The sequence below is a fragment of the Saccopteryx bilineata genome, chromosome 1, assembly GCF_036850765.1.
Source record: "Saccopteryx bilineata isolate mSacBil1 chromosome 1, mSacBil1_pri_phased_curated, whole genome shotgun sequence".
In the NCBI taxonomy this organism is placed as follows: domain Eukaryota; kingdom Metazoa; phylum Chordata; class Mammalia; order Chiroptera; family Emballonuridae; genus Saccopteryx; species Saccopteryx bilineata.
The window spans coordinates 264,022,758-264,042,967 of NC_089490.1; the positions used below are offsets into that span (position 1 = coordinate 264,022,758).

Genomic DNA, 20,210 nt, shown 5'->3' on the forward strand with positions numbered 1-20,210 from the left:
TCATAATTAAATTTTAAAAAATAAACTAAAACTGTGCTATCAGATTACAATGCAATTAAACTAGGAGTCAATAAGAGAAAGATACCTGGAAAAATCCCAAAATCTTTGGAGATTAAACAGCACAATTCTAAGAGAAGATTTTTATATTTTGAATTAAATGAAAATACAACTCATCAAAATTTGTGAGATGCAGCAAAAGTGTTGAGAGGAAAATTTATTAAACATACTTATTAGAAAAAATGAAAGTCCTGCCCTGGCCGGTTGGCTCAGCGGTAGAGCGTCGGCCTAGCGTGCGGAGGACCCGGGTTCGATTCCCGGCCAGGGCACACAGGAGAAGCGCTCATTTGCTTCTCCACCCCTCCGCCGCGCTTTCCTCTCTGTCTCTCTCTTCCCCTCCCGCAGCCAAGGCTCCATTGGAGCAGAGATGGCCCGGGCGCTGGGCATGGCTCTGTGGCCTCTGCCTCAGGCGCTAGAGTGGCTCTGGTCGCAATATGGCGACGCCCAGGATGGGCAGAGCATCGCCCCCTGGGGGGCAGAGCACCGCCCCTGGTGGGCGGGCCGGGTGGATCCCGGTCGGGCGCATGCGGGAGTCTGTCTGACTGTCTCTCCCTGTTTCCAGCTTCAGAAAAATGAAAAAAAAAAAAAATGAAAGTCCTACAATAAATAATCAAAGATAATCACCTTAGAAAACTAGAAAAAGAAGAGCAAATTAAGTCCAAAGTAAGCAAAAGAAAAGAAAGTATAAACGAGTAGAAATTCATGAAAATGAAAACAAAATCAAAGTGAAAATAAACCAAAAAACTGGTTATTTGAAAGCATCAATAAAATTGATAAATCTCCAGCCAGACTAACCAAGAAAGACAAATATACTAATATGAGAAACAAAAAGAAGGGCAACCACTACTAATCCCACAAACATTAAAGAGATAATAAAAGAATATTATGAAAAAAAGTCTATGGCCTCAAATTTTATAACTTAGATGAAATAAACCAATTCTATCAATGACACAATCTACCAAAATTCACAAGGAAAAGCAGCTGCTGTGTATAAGCCTATATCTATTTTTAAAATTGAATTAATAATTAATAAGTTTCTAAAACAGAAACCATCAAGCCCAGTCAGTTTTATTGGTGAATTCTACCACACATTCTAGAAAGAAAGTATGCCAATTCTGTACAATCTATTTCAGAAAAATAGAACCTAAAAGAATAGTTCCTAACTCATTCTATGTGGCCAACATTACACTAATACCAAAACTAGGCAAGGACATTACCAGAAAGGAAAGATAGGCAAATGTCTCTCATGAACATAGGTGCAAAAATATTGAACAAAATAATCAAATATAACAATGTGTAACAAAAAATTATACACTACAGCCAAGTAGCATTTATTCTGGCTGTGCAAGACTGGTTCAACATTCAAGAATCTCCTGACCTGTGGTGGCGCAATGGATCAGGCCTTGACCTGGAATGTTGAGGTTGCTGGTTCAGAACCCTGGGTTTGCCTGGTCAAGGCACATATGGGAGTTGATGCTTCCTGCTCCTCCCCCCTTCTCTCTATCTCTCCATCTGTCTCTCTTCTCTAAAATGAATAAATAAATTAAAAACAACAATCAAGAATCAATTAATGGCCTGGCCAGGCAGTGGTGCAGTGGTGCAGTGGATGGAGCGTCGGACTGGGATGCAATGGACCCAGGTTCAAAATCCTGAGATCGCCAGCTTGAGCACGGGTTCATCTGGTTTGAGCAAGGCTCACCATTTGAGCCCAGCGTCGCTGGCTTGAGCAAGGGGTTGCTTGGTCTGCTGTGGCCCCCTAGTTGAGCACATATGAGAAAGCAATCACTGAACAACTAAGTGCCACAGCTAAGAGTTGATGCTTCTCATCTCTCTCCCTTCCTGTCTGTCCCTGTCTGTCTCTCTCTGTCTCTGACACCAAAAAAAAAAAATCAATTAATGTAAACTATTATATCAGATTAAAACAAGAGAAAAGGCCCTGGCCGGTTGGCTCAGCGGTAGAGCGTTGGCCTAGCATGCGGAGGACCCAGGTTCGATTCCCGGCCAGGGCACACAGGAGAAGCGCCCATTTGCTTCTCCACCCCTCCGCCGCACTTTCCTCTCTGTCTCTCTCTTCCCCTCCCGCAGCCAAGGTTCCATTGGAGCAAAGATGGCCCGGGCACTGGGGATGGCTCTGTGGCCTCTGCCTCAGGCGCTAGAGTGGCTCTGGTTGCAACATGGCGACGCCCAGGATGGGCAGAGCATCGCCCCCTGGTGGGAAGAGCGTAGCCCCATGGTGGGCGTGCCGGGTGGATCCCGGTCAGGCGCATGCGGGAGTCTGTCTGACTGTCTCTCCCTGTTTCCAGCTTCAGAAAAATGGAAATATATATATATATATATATATGATCATGCCAATAGATTACAAAAAATCCATTTAATAAAATTAAACATTCATTCACTATTAAAAACTCTCAGTCAGATAAAAATAGAAAATTTCCTTAACTTGACATAAAAAAATCTATAAAAATACTTACAACTATCATATTTACTTAATGGTGGGTAACTAGGTGATTTCCCTCTAAGATCAGAAACAGGTAAGAATGTCTCCTTTTACCACTTTTATTCCACATTGTACTGGAATAAGAGGGAAAAAAAGAACAAGAATCAACAGAAAAATCCTTGGAGCTAATGGCCCAATTACAGCAAGGTTGCAGGATAAAAGGTTAATATACAAAAGTCAGTTGTTACCTATATATTTGACATTCAAGACATTTGTATTACACCAGAGAGACACACACAGAGAGAATAAATCTAGAGAGAGTGACTTAGCTTAAATGAAACAATATGGACAAGATTTATATGAAGAAACATAAAAGTTACAAAAGAAATCAAAGTAAATCTTAATGAATGGATAGCTCATGTTTATGGATAGTAGATCTCCCTGTTAAAATCTCAGTTCTTCCCAAATTGATTTACAGATTGAATGCAATCCTATCAAAATAGTAGATCTCCCTGTTAAAATCTCAGTTCTTCCCAAATTGATTTACAGATTGAATGCAATCCTATCAAAATCTCAGCAAGTTACTTTGTGGAAATCAACACGTTTATTCGGAAGCTTATATGCAAAAGCAAAAGACCCAGAATAGCTGCTGGAATACTGAAAAAGAATAACAAATTGGAGGACTGACACCAACTTTAAGACTTACTATAAAGCTGTAGTATACAAGAAAATGTGATACTGATGAAAGAACAGACAAATAGATCAATGGAACAGAATAGAGAGCTCAGTCTTTTTCAACAAATGTGCTAGAACAACAGTACATGCATATGAAAGAAAAAAGAAACTAGACACTGACATTACATCTTTAACAACAATAAACTCAAGTAGATCATTCGCATATATGTAAAATGCACAGCTATAAAACTTCTAGAAGATAACAAGAGGAAATCTAATTTGAACTTGGATTTGGTGAAGACTTCAGCTACAACACCAAAAGCACAATTCATGAAAGCAAAAATTGATAAGTTGAATTTTATTAAAATTAAAATCTGCCCTCGCCGAATAGGTCCATTGATTACAGCATCATCCCAAAGCACAGAGGTTGCTGGTTTGATCCCTGGTCACAGCACATTCAGGAACAGATCAATGTTCCTGTCTCTCTCTTTCTCTCTCTCTAAAATCAATAAATAAAAAAAGAAAACAGGCCTGTGGTGGCGCAGTGGATAAAGCATCGACCTAGAATGCTGAGGTTGCTGGTTCGAAACCTTAGGCTTGCCAGTTCAAGGCACATATAGAAGTTGATCTTTCCTGCTCCCCACTTTCTCTCTTTCTCTCTCTAAAATGAATAAATAAAATCTTTAAAAAAATAAAAACTATGAATTTCTTAAAAAAAAACTTCTATGTTTAAGACAGTGTCAGAATGAAAAAGTAAGCCACAGACAATATCTGTAAAACACATCTGAGAAATCACAATACTAATCAAAATATTTATAAAACTCTTAAAACTCAACAATAAGACAACAAACATTCCAGTTAGCAAAATATCTGAATGGGCACTTCACTAAAGAAGATTTACAAATGGAAAATAAGCAAATTAAAAAATATCTCCACATTCTATGTCATTAGGAAATGTGAATTAAAAAACATGAGATACCACCACATACCTAATAATGGCCAAAATCCAAAACATTGACAACGTCAAATGCTGCCCAGGATGTGGAGCAATAGGAACTCTCATTCATTGCTGGTGGGAATGCAAAATGATACGGCCTCTTTGGAAAACATTTTCGCAGTTTATTAAAATACTAAGCATTCTCTTTTTTAAGAAATTTTTGTTAAGCCACTAAATGAGTGGTAATTTGGTTTTTTTGTTTTTTAATTTTTATTTTATTTATTCATTTTTTTTTTTTTTTTGCTTTTTTTTTTTTTTAATTTTATTTATTCATTTTAGACAGGAGAGAGATAGGGAGAGAGAGAGAGAGAGAGAGAGACAGAGAGGTGGGGGGAGAGAGACAGGGGGGAGGAGCTGGAAGCATCAACTCCCATATGTGCCTTGACCAGGCAAGCCCAGGGTTTCGAACCGGCGACCTCAGCATTTCCAGGTCGATGCTTTATCCACTGTGCCACCACAGGTCAGGCTATTCATTTTTTTTAAGAGGAGAGACAGAGAGGGAGAGTGAGGAGAGAGAGACAGAGAGAGAGAGAGAAGGGGGGAGGAGCCAGAAGCATCAACTCCCATATGTGCCTTGACCAGGCAAACCAAGGATTTTGAACCGGCGACCTCAGCATTTCCAGGTCGACACTTTATCCACTGCGCCACCACAGGTCAGGCCTAAGCATTCTCTTACAATAGAACCCAGAGATTATGATCCTTGTTGTTTGCTGAAATGAGTTGAAAATTTAATGTCCACACAAAATCCTGCATACAGATGTGTATAGCAGCCTTTTTCATAAGTGTCAAAACTGAAAATAATTCAGAAGTTTTAAAAAATTGTATTTATTGCCTCACCAGGCTGTGGCACAATGGATAGGGTGTTGGATGCAGATGTTCCAGGTTCAAAACCCTGAGGTTGCTGGCTTGAGCGTGGGCTCATCTGGCTTGAGTGCGGGCTCACCAGCTTGTGTGTGGGGTCGCTGGCTTAAGTATGGAATCATAGACATGACCCTATGGTTGCTGGCTTGAGCCCAAAGGTCACTGGCTTGAAGCCCAAGGTCACTGGCTTAAGTGCAAGGTCGCTGGCTTGAGCAAGGGGTCACTCACTCTGCTGTAGCCCCTGGTTAAGGCACATATGAGAAAGCAATCAATGAATAAGCAATCAACGAACAACTAAGATGCCACAACTAAGAATTGATGCTTCTCATCTGTCTCCCTTCTTGTCTGTCTGTCCCTATTGGTTCCTCTTTCTGACTCTCTCTCTGTCAAAAAAAATTGTATTTATTGATATTAGAGAGAGAGAGAGAGAGAGAGAGAGAGAGAGAGAGAGAGAGACAAAGGGGTGAGAGAGAACATAAGAAAAACATTGATTTGTTGTTTCATTTATTTATGCATTCAATGGTTGATTCTTGTATGTGCCCTGACCCAGGATTGAACCCACAACCTTGGTGTATCAGGTTGATGCTCTAACCAACTGAGCTAACTGACCAGAACCTGATGTTTTTAAATAAGTGAATGGGTGCCCTGGCCAGATAGCTCGGCTGGTTAGAGCATCGTCCTGATACGTAGACATTTTGGGTTTCATCCCTGGTCAGGGCACATACAGGAGGAACAGATTCATGTTTCTGTCTACCTCTCTTCTTTTCTCTCTAAAATCAATAAATAAATTTTAAAAAAAGTGAATGGATAAGCTGTGGTACATCTATACAATGGAATATTATTCAGCCATGGGAAGAAATGAGCTATCAAGCCACAGAAAGACATAGCAGGACCTTAAATGCACCTTGCTAAGTGAAAGAAGCCAATCTGAAAGACTGATTCCAGGTATAGGACATTCTACAATAGAAAAGGCAAAACTATAGACACGGATAAAAGATCAGTGGTGGCAAGGGGTTGTGTCTAGCCTGGGGGGAGGGTAAGGAGGGGGGAATAAATAGGTGGAGTACGTGGGATTCTTAGGGGAATGAAACTCTTATGATACTATAATGGTGGATACGTAAAATGCATTTGTCAAAACTCATTGAAGTGGACAATACAAAGGATAAATCCTAATGTAAATTATAGAACTAATCAATATTAATTCATTAATTATAACAAGTGTAACACACAAACAAAATGCTAATGGTAAGGGCTCTGGCCCAATGGCTCAGTTGGTTGCAGCATTGTCACTATGTGCAAAGGTTTTCAGTTAGCTCACTGGTTAGGGCACTGAATGGGAAACAGCTATGTTAGGCTTTTTCGCTTGCACTTTACATGATTAGTGCGTGAGCACGTGGCAAAGCCATGTGTGCATAGCCTATGCAAGGTTACCAGTGCTTTCACTCAGGGTGCTTTGCGGATTAATTGCCCACCACTGTGAGGAGCCATGTTGCTGTTCATTTGCCTGCTGCAATGAGAAGCGGTTCCCTCTGCCTGTTTGCTCATCTGCTGTTGTGAGAATCTATTAAACGGGAATGAGGAGCAGATCGATGTTTCTGTCTCTCTCTCCCTTCCTCTCTCTCTCTTAAAAAAATTACTAAATTTTATAAAGTGTTAATGATAAGGAATACTCTGGGAAAAACCTCTGAGAAAACAGTGAAACTGTGAAAATATAAATGTTTGTAGTGTTTTGTTTTGTTTTTTTGTGGGGTTTTTTTTGCATTTTTCCGAAGCTGGAAACAGGGAGGCAGTCAGACAGACTCCCGCATGTGCCCAACCGGGATCCACCCGGCATGCCCACCAGGGGGCAATGCTCTGCCCATCTGGGGCGTCGCTCTGTTGCATCCAGAGCCATTCTAGTGACTGAGGCAGAGGCCACAGAGCCATCCTCAGCGCCCGGGCCATCTTTGCTCCAATGGAGCCTTGGCTGCGAGAGAGGAAGAGAGAGACAGAGAGGAGGGAGAGGAGCAGGGGTGGAGAAGCAGATGGGTGCTTCTCCTGTGTGCCCTGGCTGGGAATCGAACCCGGGATTCCTGCATGCCAGGCCGATGCTCTACCACTGAGCCAACCGGCCAGGGCCTAAATGCTTGTAGTTTTAAGTGAGTAACTTGGATTACTTATTATATAGTAATAGATAATTTTATCATGTGATTGTTATGACACTATAACAATTTGTTATGGACTTGGGGGTGGAACAGAATAAAGCAATTTTAAAACACCTAGGTGAGGAAGGGTCAAAACAGAGGAACAGGAGGAGAATTAAAGTGACAAGCCATTAACATAATACCTTTCCTAGTAAAATGACCACACAAATCAGTATGTTAAATGTGTAAACTAAATGCAAAGATAGCCAGGACAGTAAATAATGTTGTTTGCCTCTGCTCTTCCTGCTTTCTAACAAAACTAAATTTTGCTTGAGTAATCCATTCTTGTCTACACAGCATGCATTTAGCTCACCCAAACATGATTGTCTGGACCCCCTTCTTAAGGACTTATTTAGGATGCATATGATGCATTGTTCATGAAACATCTGGAACTGTTAGCCATTTTGTAACTATAAGAAGAGCTGCCATGGCAAATATGGCATTTTTAAAAAAAAATATGGCATATTTAGTATGGCAGAGCCATAAAAGAGAAGACCAAATTCTGATAATGTTATTGTGTGCTACTGGATTAAGTGTCTCCAGAGCTGCTCTGCTAGGGAACAAATTTTCCTTCCGATTTAAGTCAATGATACAGATTTTTAAAGTATTACTTGATACTGAAAGCATCCTACCTGGTTACAACATCCAGTCATCAAATGGAACATTCACTCGATGAAATTAATTTTATGGATCAATTTGATGAAGACTTTAAAATGTATATTTTGAGCCTGATCTGTGGTGGCGCAGTGGATAAAGCGTTGACCTGGAAATGCTGAGGTCGCCGGTTCGAAACCCTGGGCTTGCCTGGTCAAGGCACATATGGGAGTTGATGCTTCCAGCTCCTCCCCCACTTCTCTCTCTCTGTGTCTCCTCTCTCTGTCTCTCCCTCTCCTCTCTAAAATGAATAAATTAAAAAAATTAAAAAAAAAAAAAGTATATTTTGAGTTCGTTTGAAGAAATAAATTTCTTTTATTTAAAACGGGCTAGTGCCTGACCTGTGGTGGCAGAGTGGATAAAGCGTTGACCTTGATTGAACACTGAGGTTGCAGATTCTAAACCCTGAGCTTTCTTGGTCAAGGCACATATGGGAGTGGATGCTTCCTGCTCCTCCTCCTTCTCTCTCTTGCTCTCCTCTCTGTAAAATGAATAAATAACATCTGAAAATAAATAAATAAAACTTGTAAAAAGGGCTAGGGCTGGAACAGTCATGCTCTCACTGGCTTTTATTCTGTCACCTTCTTCGTTCCACGTTCCCACACAAGATGCCTGGTGAAGCCACAGAAACCGTCCCTGCTACAGAGCAGGAGTTGCCACAGCCCCAGGCTGAGACAGGGTCTGGAACAACCTGACAGTGAATCAGCACCAGAGCTCGAGGAACAAGATGCCACACAGGCAACCACGTAACAAGCCCAGCAGCAACTGAAATCGATGAAGAAACCAATCAGTAAAGCAAAGCAGAGCTGGAATGAAAAAGACTATGTCCAAACCGGGACTTCACAGGTTACAGGAGTTACTAGGGTCACTATCTGAAATCTAAGAATCCCCTCTTTGACATCTTAAAACCAGATGTCTAGAGGAGCTCAGCTTCAGATATCTACATAGTTTTGGGGGAAGCCGAAATTGAGGATTATCTTGGCAAACACAACTAGGAGCTGCTGAGAAGTTCCAGGTGAAGCTTTCTCAAACATTCAAGAGAACCCAACTTTATAAGAGGCGAGTGTAGAGGAAGAGGTTGATGACATAGGTACGGAAGTTAAGGACATAGAATTGGTCATGTCAGGAGCAAACGTGTCAAGAGCAAAGGCAGTTCAAGCCCTGAAGAACAACAGTAATCATATTGTAAATGCTATTATGGAAATAACATTGTAACCATCTAAAAGCGAGGAACCTTTTTTTTTTTTTTTTTGGTGTTTCAAAAGCGTTACTGCAGCTTGGTTTGAAATTTTTACTGTTTCTATAATTAATAAAGTTATAGCTTCTTGTGGGAAGAATGAACAAACCAAACGTTAAAATTAAATTAAAAGAGCTAGGGCCTTGGCCGGGTAGCTCAGTTGATTAGAGCATTGTCCCCATATGCCAATGTAGCAGGTTTGGTCAGGGCACAAACAAGAATCAAACGATGATTGCACAAATAAGTGACATAACAAATTGATATTCCTCTCTCTCTCTCTCTCCCCCCCTCTCTAAATTTAATAAACAAATTTTAAAAATTAAAAAATAAAAATGGCTAGGAATAGCATGAAATAAAAACAAATAAAATGACATTTGGTTATGAAAAGGAATTAATTATAAATTCCATATCTGATTAAATATAATAATTTTTTTTTTTTTTTGGTATTTTTCTTAAGTGAGAAGTGAGGAGGCAGAGAGAGATAGACTCCTGCATGTGCCTGACTGGGATCCACCCAGCATGCCCACTAGTGGGTGATGCTCTGTCCATCTAGGGCTGTTGCTTTGTTGCAACCTGAGCCATTTTAGTGCCTGAGATGAGGCCATGGAGCCATCCTCAGCACCTGGGCCAACTTGTTCCAATGGAGCTTTGGCTGTGGGAGGGGAAGAGAAAGACAGAGAGGAAGGAGAGGGGGAAGGGTGGAGACGCAGATGGTAACTTCTCCTGTGTGCCCTGGCCGGGAATCAAACCCAGGACATCCACATGCTGGCTGATGCTCTACCACTGAGCCAACTGGCCAGGGCTAAGTATAATAAGTATAATAATTTAAATAGAAATTCTCCAAGTGGGATAAACTCTTGACTAAATAGAGTAAGAGTTTGAATTAATGAATTGAAATGCCTGACCTGTGGTGGCACAATGGATAAAGCGTTGACCTGAACGCTGAAGTCACTGGTTAGAAACTCTGGGTTTGCCTGGTCAAGGCACATGTGAGAGTTGATGCTTACTGCTCCTCCTCTCCTTTTCTCTCTCTCTCTCTCTCTTTTCTCTAAAATAAATTTTTAAAAACTGAATAATTCACCCAGAAATATGAAGACAAAAATTATGTAGGGAAAATATAGAGGACAAATTGAGGAATTCCACAAATAGAAATCCCTGATGAAAAGAATAGAAGGAATGGTAGATAAATAATATTTGAATAAACGATACCTGAAAATTTTCCAGTATGGAGAACAGAAATTCTTAGAAAATCATGTACATATTGAACACTGCAAGACAAATAAAGCTAAAACCACACCCTGAAAAAGTTGAGTGAAACTGCAAAACATTAAGAAAAAGGAATTTTTGAAGATACCAAAAAGAAGGTGTGAGGGCAATCTGGCTGTGACATGTCACCCCACTTATCGCCAGGGTTGATTCAGCTGATCTGGTTGGCTAGGTGGGTGCCCCTTCCTTCCTCACCACTCCATGTGCATCCCTCCTGGGTTGAAAAGGACAACCTTCCCTGATAGAGGAGAGGACCATTCTTTGGTCAAGGGTATATGAGTAGCTGCACTCCCTTGCTAGAACCTTCAAATAAGCTCTCAAGATACCAAAGAGAGCCTGACCAGGTGGTGGCGCAGTAGATGAGTATTGGACTGGGATGTAGAGGACCCAGGTTCAAAACCCAGAGGTCGCCAGCTTGGGCACAGGCTCACCAGATTAAGCATGGGATTATAGACATGAGCCCTAAACACCTTTCAGAAGCCCCACTTCCTAATACCCATTACATTCCTCATTAGGAATTCAATCCATGAATTTAGAGGGAGGGGGAAACATTCAGGCCATGGCAGAGATGAATTCTAGTTTCCAACTATAGTAAAATGAAATAGACACACTTCTCCCTACTACATACAGCTAAAAAGTTTGCACATTATACTTAAAATACATGTTAAGAAAACTGAAAAGTGAATTGAAGAAGGTGCAGTAGCTAGGGACTTGGTGAATTGTGACTGCCTTTACTAGACAGGAAAAGGCTGAATTCTGTTTAGGTCACATGAATTTTGTGTTGCCTATCAGACCCACTCAGTCAAACATTTAGACACAGGAGTCACTGACATATAGATGGTCTTCAAAGCCATGGAAAGGATTCATTACTCAAAGAAAAAATCAGTTGATAGAGAATAGAACAGATATCAGGACTGAACCCTGGGCATTTTATTTTATAGATGTTATTTATTCATTTTTAGAGAGATTGAGAGAGAGAAAGAGAGAGAGAGAAGGGGAGAAGGAGCAGGAAGCATCAACTTCCGTATGTGCCTTGACCAGGCAAGCACCGGATTTCAAACCAGAAACATCAGTGTTCCAGGTCAATGCTTTATCCACTGTATCACCACAGGTCAGATGACCCCTGGGCATTTTAACACTTAGTGATTGAGCAGAGAAGAAAGAAGGAACGCTGAAATAGGAGAAGGAACTAGACAACTATAGTGTCACGAAACCTGAAGGAAGAAAATAAAGCATCTCTAGAAGTTAAGAGTGGTCAACTCAACTGAATGTTGCTGGAAGTTTAAATAAGAAACGCAAGCCCTGGCCAGATAGCTCTGTTGGTAAGAACATTGTCCTGAAGCACAGAGATTGCCAATTTGATCCCCAGTTAAGACACATACAGGAGCAGATCGATGTTCCTGTCTCTCTTTCTCCCTCTCTCCCTTCTTCTCTCTCTAAAATCAATACAATAAACATTTAAAATAAAATACAAAACCCACAAAATTGACCAAGAGAGACTGGCAACATGGATGTCAGGAAAATCACACCTGAACTGTGGTGGCACAATGAATAAAGCCTGGACCTGGAATGCTGAGGTCATTGGTTTGAAACCCCAGGCTTGCCCGGTCAGTCAAGGCAGATAGGCGAAGCAACAACTATGAGTGGACGCTTCCCGCTCCTCCCCCCCCCCCCCGCCCCATTTCTCTCTCTCTCAAATTAGTAAATAAAATCTTTAAAAAAAAAATCACCTGGGCATGACCTGTGGTCATGCAGGGGATAGGGTGTCGACCTGTAGCGCTGGGGTTGCCGGTTCAGGGCCCTGCACTTCTCTGCTTGGGGCGCATGTGGGGGATGGTGCTTCCTGCTCCTCCCCCCTTTTCTCTCTTTCTCTCTCACTCTCTCCTCTCTAAAGTGATTTAAAAAAAATCACTTGGAATTCTCTGAGTTCTCTATTATTTGAAGCCTATACCACTTATAATGTATGTCACTAAATTATATAACATATTGTATTTTCCCTTATCATACTTTAATCTTGTTTTCAGTTTGTAAATTTATTGAGAAAAGGAAACTTGCCTTATATATTTATATTTCTTAGCCCTTTGCACAATACTCAAGAATAGGTCATTGTTATTAACATGTCAGAGTCTTTGCTGTTAGATCAAGATCTTTGCTGTTAGCTTTGACTTCAGTTTTTCTTCTTTCTTTTTGAATGTTTGATATTTTCATAGTGTAGTTATAAATCATTGATTATCCCCATTCTTTTTCTTCTAAATTTTTTTTACTTCCTGCTATTGGTCTCATACTCTGTGTAAAAATTTTGGGTATAAAGACTGAAATAAGATAAATCTAATATCTGAATTTCAGTTAGCTTTGCTCATCCATAATATATCATTATACTGCTAATTACAAATTTGAAGTATGAAAGTCTTTCTGAAATTTTCAGATAAATTGTAATAACAACAGTAATCTTTACTTTTTTTTTTTTGGAAAATTGTAAGTCATTCCAACTATACAGAGATTAAAGTAATGAATACCCACTGTGGACCAAAATAAAGGGTTCTGTGGAAAGTAAACTCACAGGGTGACCTGATCATAAATTCCTAACTGGGCAGGTCATGGTGGGTAGTTATGTCCCAGGCCTATATGTTCCTTAGGAGAAATTTTATCTTTGACTTAAGCAAGCCCTGTCCATTGTTTCTGTACTTCTGGTTGACCTATTTTTGAAATGCCTCTTTTCAGACCCTTCAGAAACCACCCTCAAAAGAGCATGTAAAAAAAAACAAAACCCGATACTGGCCGGTTGCCTCAGTGGTAGAGCATCAGCCCTGCATGTGGAAGTCTCAGGTTTGATTCCTGGCCAGGAGAGACAGGAGAAGCACCCATCTGCTTCTCCACCCTTCCTCCTCTCTTTTCTCTCTATCTCTCTCTTCCCCTCCAGCTTCCAAAGCTCCATTGGAGCAAAGTTGGCCTGGGCACTGAGGAAGACTCCATGGCCTCTGCCTCAGGTGCTAGAATGGCTCTGGTTGCAATGGAGCAATGCCCTAGATGGGCAGAGCATCACCCCCTAGTGGGCTTGCTGTGTGGATCACGGTTGGGAGCATGTGGGAGTCTGTCTCTCTGCCTCCCTGCTTCTCACTTAAGTAAAATACAAAAACCAAACAAAAAGAAAACAAACAAACACGCAATCTTGTTAATCAGTCTGTAATCCACTCCTTGCTTTCTACCACTTTCCTGTAACCTTTCTTATCTCCTCCTTAATTTCAAAGGCATAAAAGAAACATAAAACTGTTATTCTTTGGAACTTGGAGATCTTGCTTCCCAGCAATTGCCATCAGTTTTGGCTCAAAGAAACTTCTATAAAAATTCTCTACATGTTTGTACTTTTCTTTAAAAAAATTTTTTTCATAATTATTCATTTTTAGAGAGGAAAGAGAGAGAGAGAGAAAGAGAGAATGAAGGGGGGGGGGGAGCAGGAAGCATCAACATTCATATGTGCCTTGACCAGGCAAGCCCAGGGTTTCAAACCAGCAATCTTAGTTTTCCAGGTCAATGCTTTATCCACTGCTCCACCACAGGTCAGGAGTTAGGCTTGTACTTTTCCTATGTTGACACCATGTACACGCAATACCCTGAATTAGCATATGTTAAACATTTTAAAATAAAAATTCAGGTTGTTTTGTTTTTCAAACAAAATTTTACAGATTTAGTTGATGCCAACTTTGGGCTCCTCCTAATCTCATTCATTTCTTTCTCTTTTTTTTAATTAAAAAATTATCAATTGATTTCAAAGAGAGAAGAAGGGAGAGAGAGAAAAAAGGAGAGAAACATTGATTTGTTGCTCCACTTATTCAAGCATGCATTGCTTGATTCTGGTATGTGTCCTGACTGAGGATCAAGCCTGCAACCTTCAAACCTTGGTGTATAAGGGCGATTCTCTAAACAACTGAACTATGTGGCCAGGGCCCCATTCAGTTTTTTCTCTCTCTCTCTCTCTTTCAGGTAACTATGATCTTCAAGAGTCTATGTTCTTGCATGACCTGTGGTGGAGCAGTGGATAAAGCGTCGACCTGGAAATGCTGAGGTCGCCGGTTCAAAACCCTGGGCTTGCCTGGTCAAGGCACATATGGGAGTTGATGCTTCCAACTCCTCCCCCCTTCTCTCTCTCTGTCTCTCCTCTCTATCTCTCTCTCTCTCTCTGTCTCTCCCTCTCCTCTCTCTTAAAAAAAAATTAAGAAAAATAATAAATAAATTTTTTTTAAAAAAGCAGACTATTAGAGGTCAAGTTCCAGAAAAAAAAAAAAAAAAGAGTCTATGTTCTTCCTTTGCATACTTTTATAAGTTTGAGATATATGTTTGGTGTACTATTAAAAATTTATATAACTGGTATATTATATATATTCTACCCTAATATGAATCATAATGTATCCTATTGTAGCATTTCAACTCAATGGTACATACTTTATTCACATTGACATCTGTAGATATACTTCATCATTTAACTGTCATATGAAATTCCATTGTAGGAATAGATTACAATTCATTTATTTTCCTGTTGATAGTCATTTAGGTATTTCCAATTATTCACTACTACAAATTGTGTTGCTATAATTATTAATGGGAATTCTCATGTGTAAGAATTTCTTAAGGTTATATACTTAAAAATAAAATAGCCAGATAACAGATTATGCACATCTTCCTCTTTATTAGATATTGCCAAATTGTTCTCCATGGTGTTTGCACTTTTTTTTTTTTTTTTTTTTGAGTGAGCGAGCAAGAAAGGGAGCAACAGGGAGAAACAGACAGGGACAGATAGGAAGGGAGAGAGATGAGAAGCATCAACTCATAGTTGCAGCACTTTAGTTGTTCATTGCTTGCTTTCTCATATGTGCCTTGACTAGCGAGTTCCAGCTAAGCCAGTGACCCCTTGCTCAAGCCAACAAACTTGTGCTCAAGCTGGTGACCTTGGGTTTGGGCTCAAGCCAGTGACCATGGGGTTATGTCTATGATACCATACTAAAGCCAGCAACCCTGCTCAAGCTGGTGAGGTGTGCACTCAAGCCAGATGAGCCCATGCTTAAACTGGCAACCTCAGGGTTTCGAACCTGGGTACTCAGTATCCCAGGTCAACGCTCTATCCACTGCGACACCACCTGGTCAGAACTGCACTTAATTTGTACTTCCATCTAACAGTCTTTCAGATATCCAGTTCACCTTGTCCTTCCAAATACTTGATATTGATAGATATGTAAATTCCAAACTGCCCTCTTGATGTTCCGCTTATCTGTCAGACCTCACCCTTACTGGACTATTGACCCTGAGACAGAGGAATTCCAAAAAAGCTGAGAAGCCGCCCCAAGGAGGGGTTCCGGACACACTAGGACTTTTGATTCAACACCCACATGCTCGAAGCCTCCCAAGGAGAAGCATTCTGGACATACCAGGACTTTTGCCTCAGTATCCCCTCAGGCTCTCCCAAGCACTACATAACTCGCCCCTAGTCTGTAACTGGTGCTCTTCTCCCCTAGGAGAAGTGCCCGGCAGGGTTCCTTTCTTCCTTTCAATAAAGCCTGTTACTCTGGTCGTTTGGACTCCCATGGATTCCAACAGATATTATCAAATTTTCAGTCTTACTACACTAATGAAAGTTAATATTTTCAGTCCTGGTTGGATAGCATGGTTGTGCATTGTCCAATACACAAAGGTTGTCAGTTTGATTCCTGTTCACGGTGCATACAGAAACAGATTGATGTTTTTCTCTCTTTCTGAAATCAATAAATAAAAATATTTTTTTAAAATTCTATGATTTTTATTCAATCATGGAAATCATGGATATTCAGTCATTTCCATGATTGCTAGCAAGATTACATATTTCCTTATTCATTTATTGGTCATTAGCTTTCCTTTCTCCTGTGATTTCTGAATTTATGCCATTTACCTATTTTTTGGTCTCTCTCTGGTGGGTAAAATGGGGGTCACATACTAAACCTGACAAACTGAGGGGAAGCCTACATAGCCTGCAATCTCAGAGACCAAAAATAGCCACATAGGATGGTCTGAACATACAAATTTCTAACTAAAAGCCAACCCTGGTGAGTAGTCACGTCCTATGCCTGGAGCTTCCTTGAAAGGTCAGTTTTTACCTAAGGGTGCCTGTCTGTTGTCTTTTTGCATCTAAGATAACATATCTTTGAAAGGTCAATCTTCTTTTGCAGCCCCCTCTAGAGCACAATACCACAAAATCTCGTATTGTTATTTCAGTCCAAGCATACCATCTCTAGATCCTGTAAAGGTCAATTCTATCCTGTTCCTACCAATGTAAAAGAAGTACATGGCTCTCTATTTTGCTTTTCATCCAATCGCAGAGATTTCTCCGCTTTACTTTCTCCCACCTTTCTAATCTACCACCAATGGAGTGAATGTAACCCTCCTAATGTCTCCTCCTTTTATTATAATGTATAAAATAAGGTGCAAAACTCCCATTCTCTGGAGCATTTTCTCAATCCATTGAGATTTTGCTACCTGGCAATGGTCATCAGTTTGGGTCAAACAAATTCATAAATATTCTCTAGAGGTAGGTTTGTATGTTTCTTATGTTGATGCTCTTATAGATTTGTGAAAGTTCTTTCAATATTCTGGATTCTAGATATTTATTATGTTTCATTAACAGGTACTGCAAAATCTTTTAATTGTGGCTTATATTTTACTTTTTAGTAAAAAAATATTTTATATAAGTTAAATTTATCTATGTTTTTCTCTATGCTTTAAGCTTTTTTCATCTTATATAAGAAATCCTATAGTAATTCTTCAGAAGATTAAAAAATATTTCTTTTCACTCTTATCAAATTCAAATCCAGTCTCATTGAAAATTGTATGTGCAGAAAGTATATGGAATTTGTTTGGTTAGGTTTTAAAAGAAGATTTCTTTTTATTGATTTTAGAGAGAGGAGAAAGAGAGAGAGAAAGGCAAGGGGATGATTGGGAAGCATCAGCTGGTAGTAGTTGCTTCTCTTATGTGCCTTGACAGGGTAAGACCAGGGTTTTGAACAGGTGACCTCAGCTTCCCAGGTTGATGCTCCATCCACTGTACCAGCACATAAAAGGAGAAATTTGGTTTTATTTTTTAATTTAATTTTTAAATTTTTATTTATTGATTTTAGAGAGAGAGGAAGGGGGGGGGTAGAGAGAGACAGGAACATCTGTTCCTATATGTGCCCTGGACTGAGGATCAAATTGGCAATCTCTGTGCATCAGGATTATTCTCTAAGCTACCTGGCCAGGGCAGGAGGAACTTGGTTTTAATGTGTTCAATCTGGTTTTAATGTCTGGGATGTAGAATTCAAAATTTATCATCTTTAGAGACAGTTACCCACTCCAATTTAAGAATTCCAAGCAAGCATAGAATCAGAATATGTTCTCTCTTCTTTTCTGAAGGTAGAAGCAAATAATCTAATTTTTAAGAATTGCTTTGGTTTTTATCTTAAAAATTAAACTAAATTTACATGCTGATGTATTAGTAAGTTAAAGTTCATTTTTTACTTTTAAAAATTTCTCAGTCCTGGCCCTGGCCAGTTGGCTCAGCAGTAGAGCGTCGGCCTGGCGTGCGGGGGACCTGGGTTTGATTCCCGGCCAGGGCACATAGGAGAAGCGCCCATTTGCTTCTCTACCCCCCCCCCCCCCCCTTCCTCTCTGTCTCTCTCTTCCCCTCCCGCAGCCAAGGCTCCATTGGAGCAAAGATGGCCCGGGCGCTGGGGATGGCTCCTTGGCCTCTGCCCCAGGCGCTAGAGTGGCTCTGGTCGTGGCAGAGCGATGCCCCGGAGGGGCAGAGCATCGCCCCCTGGTGGGCAGAGCGTGCCGGGTGGTTCCCGGTCGGGCGCATGCGGGAGTCTGTCTGATTGTCTCTCCCCGATTCCAGCTTCAGAAAAATACAAAACAAAACAAAACAAAACAAAACAAAAAAATCTCAGTCCTAATCATTGGCTCTCAAACTTCCTGACATTGCTTCTGATTTTCAGTCTCTGAAATATAATACATATGTGCATACATATAACATACAAATGCCTTTCTCTCCCAAATTTTTATTGATTACAGTTTTGATTTCTTGAATGGGCCCTATTCACTCGCTTAAATTTATTAGGCTTCTAAAGATTGCTCACATAACTTTTTAAAAAATATTTAAATAAGGGCTTTGTTATCAACTCTACTCTGCCTATAATCTTCATTTCTTAATTAAACAGAGAAAAGGAAAGCTGTAGGGAAAGGTTTTCAAAGAGCAAAGCGTTGGTTGTTAAAACAATTTAAAAGAATTTTTACTGCACCTGAAATTTGTTCAGAGTTGGTTTAATTTAAATTTGTTTCATACAACCTGACCAGGTACAGCAGATAGAGTGTTGTGTTGGGACGCTGAGGACCCAGGTTTGAAACCCTGAGGTCACCGCCTTGAGCATAGGCTCATCCTGCTTGAGCGCAGGCTCACCAGTTTGAGAGCGGAGTTGCCAGCTTGAGTGTGGATCATAGACGTGATCCTATGGTCACTGGCTTGAGTCCAGAGATCTCTGGCTTGAAACCCAAGGTCATTGGCTTGAGCCCAAGATCGCTGGCTTGAGCAAGGCGTCACTGGCTCAGCTGGAGCCCCTCAGCCAGGGTACGCATGAGAAGGCAATCAATGAACAACCAAAATGCTGCAACTACGAGTTGATGCTTCTCATCTCTCTCCCTTTCTATCTTCCCCCTCTCAAAAAAAATTCAGAAATAATGCATGGGTATTAAACTAAAACATTTCCATGCTAATGGAAGTGCTATATGTAGTATTAAGATGGCAAAATATTAATATCGCATTTATATTGCAAGATAAAGAAATGAGGGGTAACTGATAGAATTAAATAGGTTAATAGTTATGAGGTTACATTAGCAAGTTCACTTTATGAAAATTTATTAGATTGAACACTTTTGTCAAGTTTTATATTTATATACTTTTCTGTATGCATATTCTATTTCAATAAAAAGATTTTAAAAGAGACAAGAGATCAACCTAATGCAACATATGGATCCTGATTTCAATAAAAGAGGGTTTTTTTTAAGCCTTTATTTGCAATTGAGGAAATCTGACATCTTATAAAATTAAGGAACTATTGTTTTAAGAGTAATAGTGGTGTAGTAATGGTTATTTATTTACTTTTAGTCCATATATATATATATATATTTTTTTTTTCCATTTTTCTGAAGCTGGAAACAGGGAGAGACAGACAGACTCCCGCATGCGCCCGACTGGGATCCACCCGGCACGCCCACCATGGGGGGACGCTCTGCCCACCAGGGAGCGATGCTCTGCCCATCCTGGGCGTCGCCATGTTGCGACCAGAGCCACTCTAGCGCCTGAGGCAGAGGCCACAGAGCCATCCCCAGCGCCCGGGCCATCTTTGCTCCAATGGAGCCTTGGCTGCGGGAGGGGAAGAGAGAGACAGAGAGGAAAGCGCGGCGGAGGGGTGGAGAAGCAAATGTGCGCTTCTCCTGTGTGCCCTGGCCGGGAATCGAACCCGGGTCCCCCCGCACGCTAGGCCGACGCTCTACCGCTGAGCCAACCGGCCAGGGCCCCATATATATATTTTAAAGATTTTATTAATTGATTTTAGAGAGAGTTAAGAGAGAGAGAAGAATGCCGGGGGGAGGAGCAGGAAGCATCAATTCTTTACTTATTAAATTTTTTTTTTAGAGAGCAGAGTCAGAGAGAGAGAGAACAGGAAGCATCAACTTCCTTATATGCCATGACCAGGCAAGCCCAGGGTTTCAAACTGGTGACCTCAGCATTCAGGTTGAAGCTTTATCCACTGCACCACCGCAGGTCAGGCAGGAAGCATGAATTCT

At 40.7% G+C, this 20,210-nt stretch overlaps 1 pseudogene; it reads left to right on the forward strand.

Moving 5' to 3' along the window:
* The first annotated feature begins 8,472 nt into the window (after positions 1-8,472).
* LOC136320395 (nascent polypeptide-associated complex subunit alpha pseudogene) lies at positions 8,473-9,079 on the forward strand (annotated as a pseudogene).
* The last annotated feature ends 11,131 nt before the right edge of the window (positions 9,080-20,210 follow it).